The sequence below is a fragment of the Muntiacus reevesi genome, chromosome 2 (assembly GCF_963930625.1).
Source record: "Muntiacus reevesi chromosome 2, mMunRee1.1, whole genome shotgun sequence".
In the NCBI taxonomy this organism is placed as follows: domain Eukaryota; kingdom Metazoa; phylum Chordata; class Mammalia; order Artiodactyla; family Cervidae; genus Muntiacus; species Muntiacus reevesi.
Window position 1 is genome coordinate 210,282,390 of NC_089250.1, and position 7,122 is coordinate 210,289,511.

At 44.7% G+C, this 7,122-nt stretch overlaps 1 non-coding gene across 1 annotated transcript; it reads right to left on the reverse strand.

Moving 5' to 3' along the window:
• Positions 1–3,332: 3,332 nt before the first annotated feature.
• TRNAR-CCG (transfer RNA arginine (anticodon CCG)) lies at positions 3,333–3,405 on the reverse strand. The gene has a single exon. It is a non-coding gene; the product is annotated as a tRNA-Arg (tRNA).
• Positions 3,406–7,122: the final 3,717 nt, after the last annotated feature.

The following is a 7,122-nucleotide window of genomic DNA, read 5'->3' on the forward strand; positions in this document are numbered from 1 at the left end:
AGAAAAGAGTTTCGAGGGGAAGGTGTGGAGCTGAGAGGAAACAGGTTAACAACGGGCACCCCTGGGAAGGGCAGGTGCCTAGCCCTGGCGGCTGTCTTATAGAGTTCCTTCTTCAAAGTTCCTTGGGGCCAGAAAATGAACAAGTGTGGGCATGTCATCTACCTAGAGGGACTACCAATGATGAAAACCAGAGATGCCCAACTGCCAAGTTGAACAGATGAGTGGATAACCAGAAAGAAAGAAAGAAAAAAAAAACCAAAGGATGAAAAACTGAACTTGAACAAGAGCAGAGCACAAAAATGCAAGCCCATGGCCGTGAACTGAGGGGGCGGCTTCCTGCTCCTGGTGAATGGACAGGGAAACTAACTTAAGGCAGAGGATCAGAACACACACCTTTGACTATAGTCTCAGACCACATCCATCCTGACCCCCAGTTCCTTTCTCTGTCAAATGAAGACCTTAATCAAACAATGAGTCTTTTTCAGCAGTAATGTTCTTTAACTCTATTTCTTTGTCCTTCAGTACCTGCCCTAGAAAATAACTGGCAGGTCTATTTCTCTGAAGATTCAATTTTTCCGTCCAGGAATATTCAATGAATATTCCTTCCAGAATATTTAATGAAACTTCTCTATAGAGAAAGACCATGAACAGGAGGGATCTCTCTCAGCACTGCTTGGACATGATATCAAAAGGTAGAAAGAAAATAAGGAAATGAAGTGGATCCCTTGACATGACAGTTTGGAGGCATTTGGAATACAGAGCTTTTGAAATAAAATAATTTAATCTTTAGAGGAAGGAGGCAATCAGGGGATATTCACAGAAAGAAGAATTCACATTGCTTCATTTAACTATTTTACTATAAATCCAATAAAGCAGCATCTGCAGAACACTTTCAGTGTGCTGGGCAGGTGATGGGGTCAAGAAAGCTTTGGGCACAATTTCTGACCTTCAGGACATTATTATCCAGCTCATTTGCTCACTTAGAAAATGTTTGTTGAGTACCTGCTCTACTTAGGAGTTGTGTTAGGTGCCAAGGACACAATGGTAAGCAAGGCTGACAGCATTCTGTCCTCCTGGAGCTTATGACTAGTAAGAAAGACATGGGGCATACTCTCCAAGTAGAGACATAGACAAAGAAAATAATCAATAATGGGAAATTCTGGTAAGTGATAATAAAAAAACAGAGGGCTGAGGAAAAATACTAAGGTAGGGTGAGAGTGGAAGGCTGCTTTAGATAAAGCCAACAGGGAAGGTCTGGAGACCTGCCAGGTGGAAGGCAGGGAAGGTGGGGGGAAGGTCGGGGGAGACTGTTCCAGGCAGAGGGACTACACATACAGGAGCCCAGAGGGCGGAAAAAGCTGACGTGTTTGAGGATCTAAACAAGACCGGTACAGCCACCTGGCTCATCAACAAAGAATCTCCTTGCAATGCAGGAGACTCAAGAGACATAGGTTTGATCCCTGGGTGGGGAAGCTCCCCTGGAGAAGGAAATGGCTACCCACTCTAGTATTCTTGTCTGGAAAATACCATGGACAGAGAAACCTGGTGGGCTGCACAGTCTGTGGGGGTTGCAAAGAGTCAGACACGACTGAGTACATGGGTGCGCGTGTGCATGCGCACGCATACACACACACACACACACACACACACAGCATCATGGGCAAGAGGAGAGGAAATGAGGTGAAGCTGGAGACGAGGCGAGGCTGTAATCAATCTGCTCTGCTTTGTGTATTAAGGAGATTACCCTCGGGCTGCTGGAGGAGACCAGATGGTAGAGGCAGGCAGATCAGCAGGGAAACTGGGCTCTAAATGAGATTTTAGTGGCTTGGATTACAGTGGAGACGGAAAGAAATGGATGGATTCATATATTTTGAAACAACTGAACGTGGCCCCATGAAGGGCAGGAAAAGAGAGAAATCAAAGGAAATGCTAGGTTTCTTGGAGGACAAAGTTCAGGAAGAAGCTACACATACATTAGGTAATTATCAAGAGATTTATGTGAGAGTCCAGGACAGCAAGGTGGATATGGCAGGGAGGTGGTGGATAGCTGATCCCCACCTGTGTAAGGGCTGTAGTAAGTGCTAAGTCACTAAACACTGAGGTTTCCAAGGACGTTTCACAAGAGATGGAGGATTTGGTGAGGCATGGATGAAAGGAGAGGAAGGCGTTCCAGGTATGAACAAAAGTATAAAGGGAAACAGAGGGGATGGTGGGTGAACACGTTTGCCGTGAGTGCAGTGTTGAAGCAGGAGAGGTCGGGGAAGGCCAATAGAGATGATGTCCAAAGTCATTCCAACTCGGAGGTTAGCTGATTCTACTCAGTGCCTCCAAACAGCAGCCCTGGGGCCACTCACAGCTGCTCCATCAACACTGTCTACTTGGGGACTTATGTGTGTCCCGGGCTGTTACAGAGCACGTCATCCACACTAAGCCACAGAGCTGGGCTGAGCAACTCCACGGACATCTGCTGGACCAGATGTGAGCGACATGCAGGTCTCTATCGATTGCCTTCCTAAGGGGCAACAAGAAGGGCAGCTAAAGCAGCTGTGCCATGGAGTCAGTGATGAGAGCTCACTTCAGTGAATGGCATTGGCGGGGTGCCTGCGGGCTCCCCAATGCTCAGGACAGCCTCTCCTTCCTTAGAGACTGGGCCAGCTCCCACATGTGTCTTCTCCTTTCTATATGGTTGATAAAAGTCCAGGAGTTGGGTGTCAGTTAACTATCCCATGTCCTCTCCACCTTCTCTTTTCAAAGCATAATTTAAAAAGTATTTATTTATTTAGCATATTAAAAGGAAGAGACATCCCTTAGCTGACAAATGTCCATCTAGTCAAAGTTATTGTTTTTTCCAGTAGTCATATACGAATGTGAGAGCTGGACCATAAAGAAGGCTGAGCACTGAAGAATCGGTACTTTCAAACTGTGGTGCTAGAGGACTCTTGAGAGTCCCTTGGACTGCAAGGAGATCAAACAAGTCCATCCTAAAGGAAATCAACCCTGAATATTCATTGAAAGAACTGACGCTGAAGCTGAAGCTCTAATACTTTGGCCACCTGATGTGAAGAGCTGACTCATTGGGAAAGACCCTGATGCTGGGAAAGATTGAAGGCAGGAGGAGAAGGGAGTGGCAGAGGATGAGACGGTTGGATGGCATCACCGACTCAATGGACATGAGTTTGAGCAAACTCCAGGAGATAGGGAAGGACAGGGAAGCCTAGTGTGTTGCAATCCATGGGGTTGCAAAGAGTCAGACACAACTGAGCAACTGAATAACAACAACAAATTTATTTATTTGGCTGTGTTGACTCTTGGTTGTGCCATCCAGGATCTATTTCCCTAACCAGGGATTGAACCCGGGCCCCCTTCATTCGGAGTGAGGAGTCTTAGCCACTAGACCACCAGGGAAGTCCCTGGTCCTTGCTCATTCCATGGTACTAAGTAGACACCTGGGGATTCGGTGAAGGATACAGCAAGATTTTATCATTTCAAATGGGTCTTATAATCAAGCCAGTGACCAATATGAACAAGCAGGAGGACAGAGACCCAATCCAGACCCATTTATGAGATAGTTTGAACTCCAAGAAATTACAAAAACAGAATGGCTTTATTCTCTTCTGTAACCCATTATTTTTGTACCTAATAATCATTGACCCTCTTTCTACAATGACAATCCATCAGTTCAGTTCAGTTCGGCTCAGGCTTCCCTGTCCATCACCAATTCCCAGAGCTTGCTCAAACTCCTCCTTTCCATGATAACTATCAATATACCAGGCCAATTCTATTGCTTTCTGGACATCTTCAGGCATGTAAAGTTTAGTTGAGTCTTACTTAAAACTTCAATCATGTATCCAGTTCAAAACTTCTCACTTTCTCCCATTAGAGAGTCAGTAAAAATTGGAGGCAACATATTGGAGACAGAAGGGATAAGTCAGTACCGAAGGAAGCAGGATAGGTTTGGGGTCTGTGTGGGGAATGGGTATTGAGAAGTAGAACAGACTGGGTGATAAGGATAAACGTTGGTCCTCAGGGGAGGGGAAGGTGGCAAGAGTCTGCATTGTGAGGCCCATTTTCAGGAAAATTGCAATTGAGTTTTCCAAGTGTCCCAAAGCCAGGTAGATGGAGAAGGTAAAACAGACACGAATTCTGGAATGCAGAGAAACTACCTATAAGGTCTGAACCTTAATAATAGGGTCTCTGTGATGCCCATTCAGCTTTGAATGTGCGTCTCTCTCTTTTAGCTCCTGATCAGCTTCCTACGGGTCCCTATGGACTCATGACCATCCTGGAGTCTAGACAAACAGGGTGAAGGAAAGGATGTGAAATATCCCTTCCTTTGGGGGAACAGAGCAGAAATGAAGGCCCTTGGATGCTGGGGGTTGCCTGGGTTCTGTGCATGAACACAGTTGGGGTAATGGCCCCCCTCAAGCATGAGCCACTTGCCCATCCTTTCCTCCTTCGTTACGCTGCTGTGCCGTGGTCCCCATCTGTCCGGGACCTCCTTCCAGGGTTTCTCCGCTTGTACCGGGCCTTGGCTTGATTCTGACAATCACCTTGGGCTTCAACCTCACCTCAGCACAAGCCTCTTTCATTTAGATGGCCTGTTAAAATATTAGGTGCTGAAGAAGAAAGCAGGAAAAGAGAAAGAAAGACGGAAGAAGGCAGGAGGGATGGAAGGAAGCTGAGTCATGATTGGCAAACTCCCTGGAAGAATATAGGGGAAATTTGTGCCAAATTTAGAAAGATTTATACTCAAAAATTTTTTTTGATTCAGACTTTGTTTCAACCATGCAGAATACCTCTTCCCATGGCCACCTAAAATAAATGAGGTGTCAGTAGTTGGGGGAAAAAAAAGCTACACAGATGCCAAGTATTTGAATAAATTGTAAAGTTGTTGGCTTAGCCTGTAGAGAGTATGTTTTTTTCTAGGCATTTCAGCTGAGTTTACCCTAAGTGAAAAGAATGACTTAACTTGCAACTAAAACATGTAAAAAACAGAAAAGTTTAGCCAAAAAGACCTCTCTCTGTAGCAAAAATCATGTTCTATTAGGGATATTAATATAACCCCCTCTGATTGCTGTCAAATACTTATTAACCAGGCTTTTTCCTTAAGGGCTATTCTTGGGTAAAATTCTGTCCAATTATTTTGAGAAGAGTATAAGATTTGCCTGATTATCTGTACTTTTTTTCCCCTTGAGTGGATATTAGGAACTATACTGGGAAATTATATTGATTTATCCAAATGGATTTGTTTTGCAAGGTGAAAAGAATCCTGTGCTATTGCTATGTAAATATGAATGAGCAATTGACCATATAATTAACTACCCATCCTTTTCTCTGTATCCAATTTATTACTTAGTACAACTTCCGGTGTAGCCTTGTTACAACTCGGTACATCGTATGATAGGCAAGGAATTCTCAGGATGTTCATTTTGCCTTTCCTTCAAAATCAGAACATCATCTGGAAACAAATATGTTAAGTCCCCTATATATGAATGAGTTCCATTCTGAGAGCACATTCGTAAGTCAAACGTGTTCATAAGTCCAACAAAGTTAGCCTAGGTACCCAATGAACACAAAAGACTGTATACTACTGAACTGTAATAGGCTTATCATACTTTTCACAGAAATAATACATAAAAAAGAAACCCTAAAGATACAGAAATTAATCTTACAGTATGCGTGTTAGTCGCTTAGTCATGCCCGACTCTTTTCGACCCCATGGACTGTAGCCCACCAAGCTCGTCTGTCCATGGAATTTTCCAGGCAAGAATACTAGAGTGGGTTGCCATTCCCTTCCGCAGGGAATCTTCCCGACCTACCGATCGAAGCCAGGTCCCCTGCATTGCAGGCAGATTCTTTACCATCTGAGCCACCAGGAAAGCTGAATCTTACAGTATAGTACCTTGAAAAGTACAGTAGTACAGTACAACAGTTGGCATACAGGGGCAGCATCGAGTGAACAGGCAAGAAGAGTTACCAATTGGAGGAGGGAGAAGGGGTAGGAGATGGTAGAGCTGAAGGATCGTCAGCAATAAGCGATATCAGCCACATCACCGCTGCTTTTATGTCTTGTTACAGAAATCCTGGACTTAAAACAAAGATACTGCACTATTCCATGCAGTACTATAAAGTACACAAAATACAACCACTTGTAGAAGACGCACACCCTTGACAATGTACACCAGACAGTTCAGTTCAGTTCAGTTCAGTCACTCAGTCGTGTCTGACTCTTTGTAACCCCATGGACTGCAGCACACCAGGCTTCCCTGTCCATCACCAACTCCCGGGGCTTGCTCAAACTCATGTCCATCGAGTCGGTGATGCCATCCAACCATCTCATCCTCTCATCGCCAGACACGTGAACTATTAACAACTTGTGTGGACATGCGAACACACATTTGCATCTTTGAAAGCTTGCAACTTGAAGGTTCATGTGTTGGTGACTTACTGTATAGTGGAAGGGCATGACTCCATATCCTGGAGGCCATTTCTCTTGCCATCTTCCAGGCCATGTGGCTGCTCCCTCCTCCCCCAGGCATTTCAGCGATTTTTATCTAATCTCTTCTTGCTTGGTTGTCTTCCCCGCCCAACTACCTCCTCTCTGCAGATCTATGGCACCAGTCATGGACCAATAACACCCTCTGGACCCAAGATGTGGGAGGCAGAACAACAGATTTAGACTCAGCTATGCTTAGTGGCTTAGCCATGTCCAACTCTGTGACTCCATGGACTGTAGCCCGCCAGGCTCCTCTGTCCACGGGATTCTCCAGGCAAGAATACTGGAGTGGGTTGCCATGGCCTCCTCCAGGGGATCTTCCCAACCCAGGAATCGAACTGAGATCTCCTGGATTGCAGGTGGATTCTTTACCAGTCATTTAAATTCAGATCTGAATTCAAATCTTACATTCCTACATTCTAGCTATGTGACCTTGGGCAATTATGTGTCCTTTAAAACAGGAGACTTGTTTCCCTAGAAGATTTATGTTTCCTAATCCCACTGATGAGGTCTGTTTCTCCCTTTATCAGTGATGTTAACTTTGAGCATTTGGCTTAAGGGGAAACCCATCAGGTTTCTCCACTTCCCTGTAAAGTTAAATATTTTTCTTAATTAATATATAATTC